The following is a 17859-nucleotide window of genomic DNA, read 5'->3' on the forward strand; positions in this document are numbered from 1 at the left end:
CTAGTAATTTTGTTTTGTCATAATTGAAGTGAATTATTGGGAAAAAATATTTGTGGCCAACCTCCCCGTCTCTACTGAGAATTTGTACCGGGTTTATTTCAAAATTTATCACCATCCATGAGTGGGAGGGAGCAACACATCAGAAAACAGACATTTAACAACATCTACTTTATGTTCTGGTTATGCTAGTGGAAGAAAGAAATCAAAACGAACCATGCAATCTGCAACATCAATTTTGATTTCTAAAATAATTCTGACATCTGTGTAACATACAAACTTGGCCCCAACTTGCTCGTAATTTAGAAATACCACATGCTTCTTGAAGTTGTGATGCTGAAGTGAATGGAACTTTTTATAAGTTTTTTTTTTGAGAAAGGTAAAACAGTATCTGAAGCTAAAAGTATAAAATAAATTCATAGGAAATTATTAAGTTGCCTATCTAGAAAACCTTCCCAACAGGAAGATGAATGAGACCAGGAAAGCAATAGAAGACTCTATCCTCTGAAGATTTAAAACTATTTTCAGAACTAGGACACAGAATAGGAAATACTACCTTCCCGAGAGAAAGGTGGTCTAGAAAAAAGTTATCAATATACCTGTAACTATCATGTGCAGATCACAGAAAACTACATATTTTATGTATACAGCAATAATATGGAAGACAATTTTTCAAGTGATTTGAATACCATGTCAAACTACTCATTATAATAAGCATAAGAAGCCCAAGAATAATGTTCTCAAGTCTACAAAGTGACATTAAAGACAACGTGTATGCTTTCAGCACTAATCCACAATAAAATGCAAATACATATTCTCAACAGTCCACATTTCGTGATAAAGAAGCCATAAACATTTTTTTTATTTCAAAGCTCTCAGATAATTCTGTAGGTTCTAAACATAGTTCCAGCCCAAGAATCAGCAGTAAAACACCATAAAGATTATCCTGATTACTTGATCAATAAACCAACAAACCAACCAACAAGCAAGCTTCCCCAGAAGTCTGTCACCAGGTTTTCACTGAGAAAAGAACTTACATTTTGCAGATGGAATTCATCTCTCTTGTCCACATGCACACGTTACTTCTCTTTATCAGTCTCTTTCAAATTAAAAGCTCCGGAAAAGGACAGAATATGCCATAAAATCAAAGTTGTTATGTATAGAATAGATACTGCATAGTTGTTAACATAATACTTACCCTAGAAGCATACTCATTTCTCTTCTCGGGGCTTCATTCACAATACAAAGTTGGGGTTTTTTTCCTGGAAAAACAATGGGTTTATAAATTTAGGTAAGTATAATACAACAAAACCCTCTCATACTTCTCAATATGTTCATTATATAACAACTAGATGACTTGAATCTGTCATTTATCATTCTGTACAAGGTTAACCGAAACCACTCATTTTAGAGACAATTAACACCCCAAGACACTTATCCACCAAGTCAACATTATTTCCTACATTCTTAAGTGATAACCTCTTAGTAACACGATGAACAAATTAATGAAGGGAATGAGCAAAAGCTTATCATTATGCAGCTTCAGGACAACTGTTTCATTGCACTGTAGAACAGCTGAAGCCCATCACAAATTACTTCTCAAACCTAGTAAACTTAATGAGCTACTAAAACCCAAAGTGTCTTTTTCATATGTCACTCTATGTACTATGTATTGCCTGATATTAGATAAGGGGATGTGTTAAAATGTTATATTTAGTGGACTGACACTTTTGAAAGTGGATTGACGTTACTGAATGTTAATGTACTTTTGTGATCTTTTTTCCTTCTTTAAAAAAAAAATAAAAATAAGAACAGAAAGAATACAACACTGTGTGAACCAACATTGTTTGCATCAGACATTTGCAATTTAGCTTGGAGAAAGCTCCAGAAGCTAGGGAACCTCTTTGTCCTAAATTATGTTCCAGGCCTGCAAAGACAAAAGCACTTGCAAAATCTTTTGTCATGTCATTTTATGACTATCAATTGCCACATTTGGAAAGAAACACTGAATAAACATTATTATTTAAGATGAAACCCACAAATCACTATAGCACACTGTTCACTGAAGAGCAAGGAGAAAAAGGCAAAACAAATACTCTTTACAAAATTATATCCTGTCCATCCAGCTCCCCATTCCCATAAGGCACAAAACCCCATGTATTTGGTTTCACAGGAAACTGCACAAACACACCACTCTCCCTCTTTCTTTCCATTTCAAGTCAGAGCAGACAAGCAGAATTTGAAGATTCGTTTTATATTAATTACTATAGCAAAGTCAAGAACATCAATAAAATTACACTTTCCCCATCTGTGATCATAGATCCACAAAAAAACAACCTCTTCTCCTCTAGTGACACCTGTATTTAAAAATATTAGTACAGATTTGCAAGTTGAGTGGACTGTGACAGATAATGGCTTTCTAGATGTACATTGAACTTTTTCCTTTTAATGCACAGGGTAGTAAACAGCAAAATACAAAGTGGATTGTTGGCATTTTTATTATGTTTAGAGCATAAAAAGCCAAATCAAAGTAGAATTCCCCATGTTATTCGATTTCTATTTCCATTTCTATGTAGTTTCATTGCATTTTACACAGGTGGTAGGTGTTTTTCCCTCTTAGCTTCTCCAGCATTCCTAGGAATAAAATTGTGTCATATAAACAGTGTTAAGTTGTCCATTATGCAGAGCAGAAATTAATTCTTCATCTCTGACCTAATAACACAAGTCCACTCTACTCTAAAAATATGTTTACGCTCTTACACTGCCTAGTCTCCTGTCACTGGAAACTGAAAGTCATTGCAGCATCTTCCATTCTAGTGACTACATTTGCCTGAATAGTTAAGACACAGGAATGCACTGGCAAAAAAAGAAACATTTAACCTATACAACACTTGTCTCAGACATATTGCCAGTATACAAAACAGAAACTGCTAAATAATCAAGGGAATAATTGGGAAAAAAAAAAAAAAAAAAAAAAAGAAGATCCAGGTAATCTGACACTTTCATAACAATTCTGTATCTATCTTCTTTTTCTTTTTTTTCTTTTTTTTTTTTTTCCAGGCTTGCCTTTGCACCTTTTGGAAAACATTGATAGAAATACAGGTGTCTTTTTAGTCAAGGGAGGAATAATGAAGATAAACTAGCAACTTTTATGCACTGGAGAGTAGAAGAAAGTAAATAATATCCCTTTCTGAATTGCAAATGAAGACTATATATCTCTCAAAGGGAGTGCTCTGAAAAACAGGTTCTCTCGCAAAATTTGTGATTTTCCAATATCTACTAAAAGGTGGGGTAAATATCAAAAGCTAGTAAAAATAAAATCTAATTATGATTAAAACTTTTTAACGCTTAGAATGATCAACACTGAAAGCCTAGTAAAGAAGACAGTTGGACATCAGCCCTAGCAGGAATGCTTCTTGGTGCAGATAACTGAAACTCAAACCACAACCTCTCCCATCTAATTTTGTAACACCTAACGAGGCTTCTACAGGCGTGGGAAAGCAGGGGTTCCACCCATCAACAGGCTGTTCTTATTCCTGCCTGCACACCTCCAAAACTGGGGAGTGTCCGTGTATGGCTCTGGGAACGCTGCTGCTTCTCACCTCTGCTGCCGTCCTTCATCTGAGGTTGTCAGAGCTGCAGAAGCTACAGTACACTGATACTCCATTTATTTAAGTATATGGGGTGTACTTTTATCTCCCATGCCTGACAGACAGCACCTCTCCTCTCCCATGTCCTCTCATGACAAATTTTTCAATTTTTCAAATTCCCTTCACAATCTTCTCGAAAAGTTGCAATAAATGTTCTAGCCAAAATTGAAAACTGAGCCTTATGCAAAGTCAGATATGACACACTCATCCTTACAGAGCTCCAAAGGAGAAGCACAAACTGAAGGCAGGAACAGTTTGAAGTCTCTGTGCACACGTCTTGAATGTTAGTTGTAACCACAGCGTGTCTGAAGTAAGGCAGCCAACTTTCTTCCTGTGGACACAGTTCTTGACACTGAATTACCAATTCATGATTTACTTTTTTTTAGTCTCTCATTTAAAAGGGGAAATAGGCTATGCTAATTAGAAAGCATAAGTCAAATCAGTTTTTTGGTTTTGATGTATCAGTTCTGAAAGTACTTTAGTACCAACAAAACTATTACATTGTTTGCCAGTTATCCCTCTGCTGAAACAAAACTTAGAGTATTTCTGCTGTCGCCACATATATTGCCATCTCTGCACTCTGTTTTACGTTTTTCCATATTTTACTCTGTTTTATCTTCAAGTCTACATCTCCCCAGATGCCATTTTACTTGCATCATAATTCATGCCACGGCCACTCGACTACTTCAGTACTTCAACACTGTTTCAGAACATGTAGTCTCTCCACTAGTCAACATTCAGATACCCCTGCTGTTCTCAGGCATACTTGTGCTATGAAGGACATTAACCTCCAGTGCTGAGATTCGCAGAATGTCTCAGGAGACCCTTCATTGACTTTATGGAAGAATTTGCATACAATCAAATGTCTGTGCTGCAAAACTAACCAAAAATAAATGGTGTTATTACTAAGTCAGCACTAAACTAAACACATATGACTAATGACAAATGAATGAAGAAAATGTAGAAAAACTCTCTTCGGGAGTGCCAAGTACCAAAAGCGTGTCCACCTGCAATTACACATACCAAAGCAATCCACCTAATTGGAAAAGAACCAGTCTACGAAGTTGGCAACACGTGAAAATTCACACCCACTAGATTCAACATGTACAGATGGGGTTGTGGCAATGCCTCTCCAGCCTCTAACTCTGCAGGACTGGGAGTCAAGATGATGTGGTTTTCCCTGATGAGAAAAAATGAGTTTTGCCTGTGACAGTATATGTATCTACCAACTCAACTATCAATAAGATCAATGTAAAAAATAAAACACAGTGCTGTGGTGGATGACTAGTTAACCTACCACCAGAAGCAGTAAATGGGCTCTTGTGGGCCCACAAGGGCTGTAGCTGCTGCTATTAAAACACAGTGGTACAGCAGCTGTCCTATCTCACGTGCCTCAGACCACTACAAAGAGTTTTAAGTGTCAATTTAACATGGGACCATAAGAAAGGAGATTCATCTTGCACCTCTAGCAACCATTTGAACAACATATTCTCTCATTATAGACCATTTCAGAGATATCTGAAGTAATATTTTAACGATGCTCTAAAAAGATGCAATCATTAAAAAACTCAACCTGAGAAAATCAGTGTAAATCATTTCAAAATAAAGACCAAGTGGAAGCAACCTTAACCAAATAAGCTGCCTCAGATGCCAGAAGCACTATTCACTCACAATCACCGAATCTTACAAACATTTGTTGGGAAACCTTCAAAGCTTGAGAGTTTCTACATGGATTGAACAAGTTTATTTGGACTTAGACAAGATTGTATGAGTAATTTGGTAGGGAAAAAGTATTAACTGGACTTGCCAAAAGACTGGACTTGCTCAAATCTGTTAAATTCCCTCTTACTTGCTCTGAATAGTATGCTGGGGACATAATCATCATCATGAGCTGCTGTGGTAACTGCCTACACAGAGGAGTTCAAGCCAGGAGATTTAACCTTCTCCTCCAATTCTCTTCCCTTTTATGTGAGCCTAAGGCAAATGACTCAGCTCAGTTTCTGCTGTTAAGATGAGAGCAACAGACTTTTGGAGAGTGCTGATGATTATTAAAGCAGCAAGTCATCATTATTCAGTTGACAGTCTGGCTGTTTTAACTGTCCAGAAAACTCTCTGAGTCCCTACACACCACACTCGGACAACACACTTAAACTTACGGTCCCGATCAGAAACTCCTACTTGGCAAAACATTTCTAAACCCAAGGTCTACAAGTAATGAATTCTCATCTTACCTTCATTTCTATATTTTGGCAGTAGACAGAAAAAAAAAAAACAACAACCTCTAAATGAAGAAAAAAATACATTAAGTGTTTCACAACACCAGTGGGAGGGTTACATGCAATGTATGGCTGTTTATTAGAGTGCTATTTTGCTTAGCAGATCAGAGGATATAATCAGCAGATGATGCAGCCATGATTTGCAAAGCACAGCCTTATTAAAGACTAATGAGATAAACGAGTTAAAATTTACATTTTGCTCCACAGATAAGGTTCATTGGCACACTTATCTCCAACAACATGGTTTGAATATTAAGCCCAGTTATTAATGTCTAGTAAAGCTAATTATAATGCTGAGTGGCATTAAACTATAACCAGGCAGCCTGTTAGAATCACATCCTTTAGTATTACTGTAGCTCTGAAGTTAAGTGTTCTGCATCTGGAAATAAACACCTGTTGAGCTCATGCTGTGAGAAACCACAAGCCTTCTGCGCCTTTTTCCAGACCCTTCTGAAAGCTCAAAACCATGTTCTAACAATGCAACAGGCAGGCAAACATTTCTCATTACTATGATTTGAACAGTGTCTGTTTGTCTTATTGCAGTAACAGTAAGGATTAAGTGACAAGTGTTTTTGTATCTACAAAATATTACATTACAGTTGGCATATACTCTCTAATCTCAAACAGAAAAAGTGCTGAGGTACTAATAAAATTAACAGTAAAAGCCTGGAAACCATATTTGTTTGGTTTTACTCACCTTTTTTACCATCTTCTGTTAAAACCACACCTATTCCCATAAAACACCCATCATTTATCGTAAAGGATACTTAAAATACAATTTACGCCTTATACTATCCTACATGTTTTTATGCCACATCTATCTAATGTGAGCACTTAAATGGAGCACTTAAGGGTAAGAGGACAAGTGTCATAACATTCTTTCCATTTTAATCTCCACAACCTATCTGTCCTGTGACAGCAATGGAAAGAAGGCAAGGTGGGATTATTAAGTGTCAGCTACCTGTGGATCAACAGTAACCAGTGTCAGGACTCATGTGTGCCAGTCCAAGAAGAATTTCTGGTAAGCACAAGCTGAAGGTACACAGTTCCTCTGGGAGCATCCCATCCCAACATGAGAGCAGCAGCACCTCTCCCTGTGTGAGGAGAGCCATGGAACGTACAGGACTCCACAGCAGCCATCATTACCTTTTCAAAGTAAAATACACTAATAGAATGACAACAAAAAGCATAAAACCACTTCAGGTAAAACAACTCCATTTCTTATTTGTAAGGTAATACTCAAAACCGAACATTCACTACACCCATAAAAAAAGGCACTGCAGAACTAACAGAACTTTCTCTTCTGTGGGGAAAAGTGAAAAGGTACTTACAGTGTGACAGTAAAATAAACCAGCTGAGCAATTCATGTGTGAAGCATTTAATGCAACTGATTTTTGGAATGTGCTTTCGTTCTTTTCAATTTATCACCCGATTTAAACATTCAGCTTGTAATACAATCCATTCTCCTTTCTTCAGCCTAGCTTTAAAATACAGGCATGCCATATTTCAGCAGCAAAAGCCAAGAAAGGCAATGGAGCTCAGAAACAGAAGATCAGGTGTATGGCTTGATGGGAAGCATTCCACCAGTTATAGGCATACAAGGCTATATGCTGGCATGCACAAATCTGTGCTGTAGGCACACACACACACAAGAGCTGTCTACTTCAGCGGTAGGTTCTAGTGCCACAAAACCACAAAGCCAGATGAGCTCCACCAGACCCCTTCAGCCACTGGTAGAGCGAGTTATGTCAAAAGAACTCCCCACACTCTTCACATGGTTCCTATGCCAAGCACCAGGTCCTGAAAGCAAACCTGGAAAGGAGAGGTGAGTTCTCAAAGGATCCCTCCCAACGATGTGCCTTGAAAATGGATACTTGTGACTTTGGAAAATCAGAACCACCAAGCTTCCTTCCCTAAGGGAAAATCCTGCCAGCCTGATCCCATGGGAGCTCCTCTCTCTACACAGGTTATTCCACAGAGGACAAAGCAGCTCTGCAATCTTTTTCCTTCAATACACTGCAGTAGATGTGGTTTTTCCCAAGCCATTTTATGAGTATGGCTTGTTTACTAAAAGAATAATCAGAGAGGCTGCTCCAATTACTCTTTCAACTACACTAATACTGGGTAGGTATTCTGAATCTAAATGCTTCAATACTTCCCTGCATCTATAAACAAGAGATGCATCTAAAGCATATTATATTTTTACGAGAGACAGCAGCAGCACAGTATCCCCACAGGCAGCCTTGTCAGGAAAAGTGGTAAATAATTAATTTTCCCAAGTTAACTTGAATTCCAGACTAGCATTTGTGAGCAACAGTGGCATGGAAAGGCAACTAACAACTCTAGTTTGTATTCCTGTCTAGTAAGGAACTCCACCTTACATGCAAGCACTGACAGCTGAAGCCTTACCATCTCAGAGACAGGAAAAATAAAGAACATTTATTCAAGTCCAGCAAAGAGTCTTCTGTGAAATACAAAGAACTCAGAAGTCTGTGCTTGGCTGCTTCTGTATTTTTTATTATTTCCTTTTTTGATGGTTAATGGGCCAAACACAGATAGGTGCTAAGCATGGATGTCAGACTGCAGCACACAGAACGCTCCATTATCATCTACCCTACAAATTATTAAAGATATCGTTCACTGCTTACTATGCTTTTTTCTCCTGCACTACAGATGTTTGGCAGGAAGGTGGGGGACAATTCTAAACGTGGGAGTCAGGAGCACATTCTAGCAAAATCTTCTTTTCAACATTGATCTTATGTTTAGCACTTTAACAAGCAGAGGTTTAAAACAGTATATAAAGAGTTATGAATAGTACTGGTGTACATTCAGTATTTGTGGTTTGAAGTGACTGAAGTTTTATATAGACTATCAACTGATGAACTGTGATGCCATATCACCCTTAGAAAAGGTGAATGATCTAATTCTTTTACCACTTCCATTTGTTGCCTCGTAAGTGCTGGCAGATCGTAACAGACAAAGAATAATTCATACAATCAGAACTAAACTGGCCTTTGAGACAAGACTTTCTAGAAGGTGGTTTCCTTCCTTGGAAATGGTCCACAAAAATGGACTAGAAAACCATCTACACAAACATTTAAGAAACAAGTTTCATCACCATATTGCTTAGTCATTAATTTTCTGACAAATGAGGGGTTTCGTGAGTAATTCTTTACTTGGTGGGATTTAAAAAGGAGATGGAAGAGCCTCTCAGGCTTACTTTAATTTTCAAGCCATGGCTAGATCTAATTCTCCACACATTTTTCTTCCAAGTCTGATTTTATTTCTCGTGGTTCAAGAACTGTCTTGACTCTGTGACTAAGAACAAAGTTGATGGTCCTCAAGATCCTATTTCCTTTCATTTCAGTCATCTGAATTTTTAGAGGATCAGAATACAGTTATTAATTTCTTTATAATAGAGCTGCATTAGAACCATGATAAAGAAATGGGAGAAATGTTCTCCTCTGTTCATTACAATCAATAGATTATGTAGCTCAGTCAGAAAGCAGAAGGAATTATGAAAAAAAGAAAGCAATCTTTAAACTATTAATATTTCCAGAACAACTTTTCTTTCAGACATGCAGATTCCCACCTTCCAAACACAGCTAATAATGTCAGAAGCCCTGAGATTCATGTGGTCAGAGTGACTAATATTTACATTAAGCAAATGTATTGCCATAGTAACATAGACACCACAGAGCTGCCTACCTGCCACAGCTCACTAAATTATTTAGCATGCCAATGCTACAGTGACACTGTGTAAATGATCACATTCATTAGGAGCAGAGAATGTGCTGAAAAACTGAATGCTAGACAGCTATATTTATTGCCATGAATAAAAAAATGGCACCAGTACTGAAAAGAAAGTATAGAAGCATAGAGGAAGGATACAGCCTGTAGCAGAACAACACACCTTGAAAAGTTTCATTTAAAAAATATATCCACATCACCATCCCTGTGCAAAGCAGCACAAAATGTAATCCCACTTATGGAATGTAAGGCTGACCCGTTGTGGCCAGAACAGAGATAAATTACTTCCCGCATTACATTTTTGGGATAATCATTAAATTTGTTTAACATACATCTTAGATTCCCAAAATAATACTCTACATTGCAGGATTATAAGAGCTGTTGCATGTGAAAGATTCAGAAGTAACTATGATACACTCTCAGAAATCTGTAGCTCTTCAACAGTCAAGACATTCACAATTCGGAGAGAGGTGCAATATTCTGGGTGACGCTCTGCCACATCCTCCAAGTGGGAAATGACGGCAGGGATCTGAGTGGTTTGTGTAAGTCTCTATCCTCAATCTGAGTTAAAGCAGCTTGGAAAACTCAAGCACTTCCTGCACTATGGATAATTTCCCTTCATGTATAACAGCACCATCAATACCAGGTCAAGAAACAGAGGAGAAAGCTCAGGTCAACTCCTGTGACCAGATGGATTTCTTCCTAATTTTGGCAGCTGTAGCCCCTTCTTTTGTTGGACACAAATCATGTGTTTTCACATCTTGCTTTGAACTCAAAACAACCCAGAGGAAACCTAAGAGTCACAGCACAAAGATCTAGGCACAAAACTATCCCAGCCCAGCTCTAACCAACTCCTGTTCTCTCTGATCTTTTTAATTCTTCACAGGCTCAACTGACAGAAATTCAATGCAAGAGAAAGCTTTAAATTTCTTCTAATAATTTTTAATGGAAAATTAGTCTGGCATACACTCTTCTTCAATCTCATGCTTGTATTACGATTAACCTGCATGGAAATGCCACAAAGGCTTACTTAAAGACATTTTTATAGTACTAGGAATAATAAAATCTAACCTTAAAATAACAGATTGCCATAACAGAGACTCATGTAGAATTTTATCTCAAGAGATTGGCTTTATAAAATATGGCAGTGTTTGGACCATGCTGCTCTCCAGAGAGATTACTGCTTAAATAACAAGGGTCTGCTTTTCTTAAACAAGTTATTTTAATTACAAATTATTCAAGAACTGACTTGATCCTTTGCAGGAGAACATGGGGAAAGTATGGAGAACAGCACCATGGTTTGAAAGCAATTTTAGAAAGTGGCCTTATGGGACCTTTGATAAAATCCAGATTACTTTCCACTCTCTACTAAGTATTTTAGATCTTTGGAATATATTCCATACTGTAAGACAATGTGACATGCATACTTTATTGATTTTAACTCATTCAAACCATGAGTGACATTGCATATCTCACTGTCACATGGAAGAAATCCTCCCTAAATGCTCTATCTGTATAGCCTTTATCTTTCCCTCCATTCAACAGGTGAATCTTATTTCAGAGATAAAACAGTCAAGGACACACCGAAGTAATACTGAGACTTCCTCTTTATCAGATAGAGGACTCAGAACAAAAACCTCAAACCAAAAACCCCACCCCAATAAAACCCCACATTTTTTTCATTCCATCATTTTAGAAGATGACACTAATAAAAATAATTATTTTGAAACATCCCTTGTTCTGCTTGTCTTCTCAAAGACACTCTGGAATCTGCTACAGGAACCACTTCAAAGCATATACTTTTTTTTTCAGTAGACAAACTATAAACAATTCATGCAGTTATTCAGCGACTTCTTGTATCCAAGAAGTAGACAGAACTATAGTTAGTAGCATAGCATATTGGGCCAATATGTGCTTACAGTTTTACTGACCACTTGACATCTGAGAACATAATATTTGACACTTTGAACTAACTAAAGCATATTCCAGTGCCAACTAGAACATCAGTACTGTTACTAGTCATTTTAGCCAAGCTTTTTGCTATCCTAGGTTTATTGCAGAAGCTTAATTTGCAAAATTGCCATAATCAGACAAGAGGTATCAAGTGGGTTGAATGATTTAAAGTAAGAGAAATTAACAAAATAAACAAAAACAGAACAAAAAGCCACAGCCAAGGAGCTGACAGTTCTCTACTATGGAAACAACGCAGGAACTGGATATCTTTATCACTACATTCTGTCCATTCCTCTGAAGCAGTACTATAGAAATGTAACAAGATCCAAACAGAATTCTGAAAGCTATATACAGTACAGCCACAGACAGACAAAAGCATCCATTAAAAAAGCCATACTTAGTCATGACTATAGACAGATTCCCGATATTCAGACTAGAGAGTACTGCTTCAAATACTGGTACTGGAGAGTGTGGTGAAGAACACTAAAAAGTTGACTGTTCACAAAAGTCAGTTCATCTTCCAAAATTATTTAAGTAGAGAATGTCTTACACTGAGTCTTCACTCAGTATCCCACTTGAGATCATGAGTTTAACAGAATGTCTGCTAGTTTTAGGGAAACATCTCGAAGTGTGAAAGATGAACACTGCCAATACGATTGTCGAAATATAAACTGATCAGATGAAAAGCAACTGACCAGCGGACTAACTAGCAGCAAGGCACAGAATTATGCAAAGCCCCCAAATTCCAAGCAAAGGTATTAATTACATTTACATGTTACAAATCACCTTGCTCATAAAGTGCAAGCTGGAAACAGGAGGTCACCTTCAAGTATTCAGCATCTTAAAGCACATTTGCAATGGAGCCAGTGGGGATATCTGCTCAGTTCATCGAAGTAATTTAAAATGCACTAATACTTGAATGTTTCTGTGACAATCGAGCACCCAGCTAAAGTGGCTGAGATCAGCCCTTGACAATTCTAGACAAGAAACACTAAGCAATTAAGAGAGGTACCTAAGCACTAACCTTAAATTCCACTTCGGTTGAGTTTTCTCCTGCAGTTTCCATCTTTCAAGCTTATAACTGAACACACCAGAAAAGTCACTCCTGCTACATAAACCACAATTAATTCTAACCCAAAACCTATATCTTGTTTTCAAGCCAGCAGTAAGTAGATGAACCCAAAAAGTAACAACAGACCACAGGAATACTGGCTTCATTGTATTATATTTGGCTCAGCAGGACTTCTACTGGATCCAAACCAACTCCTGCAGAACAGGAACAAGTAACGGCGAGGAGAAACACTTCGCTCCAACAGGAGTGTTTTATCCATCAGATGCAGTACCATTACCGAACCAACTCCATGTTTTTGTATGGTGTTATATTATGCTATAAAAAAAATCTTCTCAAAGCGTAATACTAAGCAAGTTTGACATAATACCAGCTTACACACCGCAGAACGAGAAGTAACAACGATCACAGATGAAACTGAGCTTACTTCAGGCAGAACGGACACTGAGCCTCCCAGTGCTTCCAGTTCCAGGAACACGTGTCCAGGGTGGCTCTGTACAGCAACTATTTACTAGTTTTGTTTCTATGTCAGGCAAAACTGGTTGCACCATTACCAAACTAACTTTGGAAATATTAAAGATGGATTTTTCTAAAGTGCTGTTCTATGCCATGCCAAATCCAACATTTCTAAACTATTTTTGGATCTACAGCATAGTTAGTCCACAGTCCAGATAATCTTGTGAGTTGACATTAGACATATGTGGTCAATATGAATTAAAAAAAATTGACACAGTATAAATTATGACATTATATAACCAAACATAAGGCACACTGCACAATAAGCACGGTTTCTTTTAGGCTTTACCAGGGATCAAATAAAACTGCTGCTTGAACTCCCTTCACCAATACACACAGTAGCATGTTCAGAAGAAAAGCAAAGTATGAAATTTCAGTATTGCTTACCTTTAAAAGATGATTTTACAGCAAAATGCTTTTATTGTATAAAAACATTATTCCAATCTGAATTGTTTTTCATTCTGCATATACAACAAAATCTGATCCACTACAAGAGTTTTTGCATCCAGACTGTAAATAGACCAACCATGCACATCCACTGGTAAATTATCTGGATAGCTAAAAGCTCTTATGTGTACCCTTTTCTAATTTCTGGATGACCAAATGTGTTCTGTGACAGGAAGGCAAGTTTAAGTCTGCACAGCATTATTGGGTAGTCCTCCACTACAGCTGTAAATGCATGCATGTTCACATGTGTGCCAACTGCAGCACATCTGGACAGCTTAGAAAGCACTCTGAGAATAAGAACAAAAACGGTGAAAATCCACTATTTCTCCAGCCTAGTTAAGTTTAAAAGTAATACTAAAGCAGGTATAGGAACTGAATGGCAGTTCTACTGCAGTTTCACATATTAAGGTTAACAGCAGCAAGCAGGCTACCTGACGAGGACATCATTGGCATTAAAGGCAACAGCAGCACATCTAATTTCCAGCGCTATACCATCTCAAGGGTGTTTTAACACTGAATTACCAATGACTGTACAAAGAAAATATCTTACATCAATGTTTTTATTTTTAATATATTCAAGAATCCTGTGGTGCATTATGTTCGTCACACTGATGTAGAACCTCCATGCTTGCAAAAGTGAACATGTTGAAATGCCTTGCTGGACCAAGGCCAACTCAGCACTTTGCAGGACTAAGCCCCAAAAGGGTAATTAGTCTGGAAAGAAGAATCAAACCCAAGCCTTCCATATGGTATAAAAGAGCAATAACTGACACAAGGTTGGCCTATATTTGGTCCAATTGTAATTCATTTGGTTTTATCCGCCGGCATCTTGGCATGCCAAAACAGGCTCAAAAAGGTCCTTGAACATGAGAAGCTCCACAAACTTTTTGCTTAGTGGTTCAGAATCCAAAAGGTTAAGACAGAGTCAGTGGGCAGAGAAGAGCCCAAAACTCATCTCTCTCATCATCATTTCCACATCTTAGTCCTTCAATCACTTAATTTTAAGGAAAGTACCAAAATCCTAGTTCTGAAGAGCATTTTGCCAAAGAACCAAATCACTTCAGACAAAACAGTTAAGAGCTGATACAGAAGTGTTGGGGTTTTTGGGGGTGTTGAGTACCTGGCTAAAGGCAACTTGTAACAACATCCCAAGTGTTCCAATGACTCATCAAAATCCACAGGAAACAACCAGAGCAAAGAATCTGTAGCTATAGCTGGGGAGTGGAAGCTGCTGTTATTTTTACCAACCCAGAAAACCCCCTCCCACGTTCTGCTCTTTCTCAGCCAGGATGGGAACAGAGCCCTTTGTCAGGCTTAGCTTAGCCAGCAGCCTCCTCACACTGGCAGCTGCTTTTATATATCGCCCAGAGACTGAAGAGGTAGAGCAAAGCACAGCATTATTGGCTCAAGTCCAGGACTTTAGAAGGAATAAAGTATTTTCCTACCTTGCATACCAACAACTCAAACAACTCCCTGGTGCAATGAACTGTGACCTTTTCCCCTTCGATCCTGGCCCCTCAATGAGAAAGTATCTTTTGACATGTTCTCTAACTGGCAGAAACTTCCAGTCCGGACTCACCAAACAGGATTAATGAATACTGTGCACATAGCTGAGATCCTCTGAGTCATTATTTACTTTTATCTATGCATTTTTCCCACTCTTTCAAAACTACCTATAACAATGTTCAGGGCAGTTTTCTTGTAATTCCTGTATGTCTGGAACAATGTTTTTAATTGCTCAATTATTTGACGTGCGTTGATCTCCTGCAGACAACCTGCCATATTGCTGAAGGTCATGTATGAGTGATAAAAATAAAATGGGTAAAATCAGGATGTGTATCTGCACACTAGGCAGAAGTAATCAAAGTTTTTTGCAGCCTCCTCCCTCCCTGGAAATGCCCCCCGCCCCAACAAGAAACAAACAAAAAACCCATACCACGACCCAAGTCACAGTTGGCACCAGTGGCACTGGGATGGGACAATACCAGAGAGCTCAGTAAAATAAGGGCAGCAGCTATCTAAAATTTTTCAGTTAGAACAAGAGAGGCCCCCTCACCACAGATATCCACATACCACCAATGAAAAGTCTTACATGAATTCAATAAATGCAGAGTTCATACAAATTTTGGTACAACAGAAATCAACCAACACTAGAAGGGAACAGTACAACCTCTCTGTTTTAACAAAGGCAAGCAGAAAGAGTGGACAAATCCTGAAGAGACTGCTTAAATAACATAACCTTTACAGAGACCCTACCTCCTAATTCTGCTTGTTAAAAACACCCCAAAATCTGTGCTGTTCACCACAAATTCCCTTCCACTTCATCTATTTAACCTGCAGTAAGAATAGAACAAGCATTCCAAGCAGGGAGGCAGAGGCACATAAGGCTCCTCTTCACTCCAAAATTAGATTATTAAGAAGACTATTTTAAACAGAGTTTTATCAAGTTTACCACACCATTTTCTCATAGTCAGTACTTACATAGTGCAAAACTCCTACCAGCTTTCTTCTTTGCTAACTCTAGTCATTCAAGCTTTCTTGGTCCCAGTAAAACTATTTTCTAATGAACGTAAATATCCAGAGAAGATGCATGATCCAGGGCAGGTCTGAAACAGGACTAGCTTTTTGCTGCCATTTCATATTTCAAAGTAACATTGACTTTACCACTTACAGTTATTAAAAAATGTTCTAAGCTTTCAGCCTCCCATCTTCTGATCACACTTACATAGAATTTCAATTTCTCTCTCCCTCACAGCATCAGAAAAGTAAAAATTATAATTATTGTTTTGTATCAGTATGTTCAATTTGGATGTCTGCTGTGCTCTCATTGACACTTTTCTCACAGGTGTTCCAAGCAGCGTAGAATTAAGAGAGTGGTGTAATTTCTACCATTTTTTGCTTTTAGTTGTCATCACTACCCAATTCAAAAGAATTAGAAATACAAAGCATGATCTTCCATGGCTGACAGAGGAAAAAGAGCTACAGAAATAAATGAGACAACAAAGCAAGAATGAAGAAAAATTAGAGACAGAAAAAGGACAGATGCAGACAAGCAAGGGCCACTTAACAGACTAGAGTCTATAATTCTCCCTCCAGTTCTCATATTGTTCCTGCAGAACAGTGTTTGCTTCATCAGAACAGAGTAAACGGAGGAAGAAGGAAATCACAGAACTAAAGGAAAAAAAAAAAAAAAAAAACAAACAAGCATTTTTTTCCAGACAAGAACAGATGGGAAGAAAGACAGAAAAACAATACATGGAAAGACATATATTTTATGGTTTGCATTGATTAAAACACTACTCTGTCTCTTCTGTACTGTACAGCAGTGTTAAACCTCACACCACCCACGCACATACATACCAGTACATGCATAAGCCAACACAGGTTGCTGTTAGGAGTTGAGCTGCCGCATACTCAGTACAGAGCCATATCTCTAAATTCATGTTCAAATGCCACAAGTGCCATAACTAAGGCATACAAAGCCCTCAGTATTTACACCTCAAACATAAAAACGACAGTTTCAGATGCAGCTATCTTGCTATTAAAAAAGACCTGAACAATTACATATGCATTTAAAAAAAAAAAAAACAAAACAACCTTCTGCCATTTATTTCCTTGATACCTTATGTGCCAAAACATTAAAAAACCCCAGAATAGAAAACGAAACCAAAAACCCCAAACAGACATGGGCACACATAACTATGCATTATTAAAATGCCAAGCACAGTAGGTTGTTAATTTTTCACTTCAAGTAACTGCATAACTTGGTTGAGGAATTATTCAGTTCTAAAAACTCTGTAGCCATTTCATTTCACCTTTCATTTCTATAATCCACAAGTGACAATTGTATATGCAGTTTAATGAAAAGTAAAACGCACAAGTCCTTGAATCCCAGATACAGATGGGATGTGCTGTGAGAGATTTTTCTTACCATAACTGATAAATAACAAAAAGCCAAGATATATAAGCCAAGATATATTTTCAGTCTTTTTATCATGTCTCCATGCTATGCATCATGAAGATAAATGGTGATAGATGAATGGCAATAGAATGGTGATAGATTTAAAACAGTGACACTCAGGAGTACAAGAAGCTTTAAAGAGTACTTGAGCACAAACAGTAAGTATATGAGCAGGAAAATCATTATCTATATGCCAACAGAAAAACCTGGCACATCCCAAGGGATGGATTCCTTTTCTGT

General features: G+C 37.8%; 1 protein-coding gene across 15 annotated transcripts in view; it reads right to left on the reverse strand.

Moving 5' to 3' along the window:
- FHIP1A (FHF complex subunit HOOK interacting protein 1A) overlaps positions 1-17859 on the reverse strand; it is a 99582-nt gene that overhangs the window by 57243 nt on the left and 24480 nt on the right. For 14 of the 15 annotated variants that reach the window (XM_065062702.1, XM_065062688.1, XM_065062697.1 and 11 more), the window contains one exon: positions 1196-1259. The gene's annotated coding sequence lies outside the window, so the exon portion shown is untranslated. Of the gene's footprint in view, positions 1-1034; positions 1151-1195; positions 1260-17859 lie in introns of those variants that run through there. The other variant, XM_065062699.1, reaches the window with a different exon arrangement.

Source organism: Columba livia, chromosome 4 (assembly GCF_036013475.1).
Source record: "Columba livia isolate bColLiv1 breed racing homer chromosome 4, bColLiv1.pat.W.v2, whole genome shotgun sequence".
NCBI lineage: Eukaryota > Metazoa > Chordata > Aves > Columbiformes > Columbidae > Columba > Columba livia.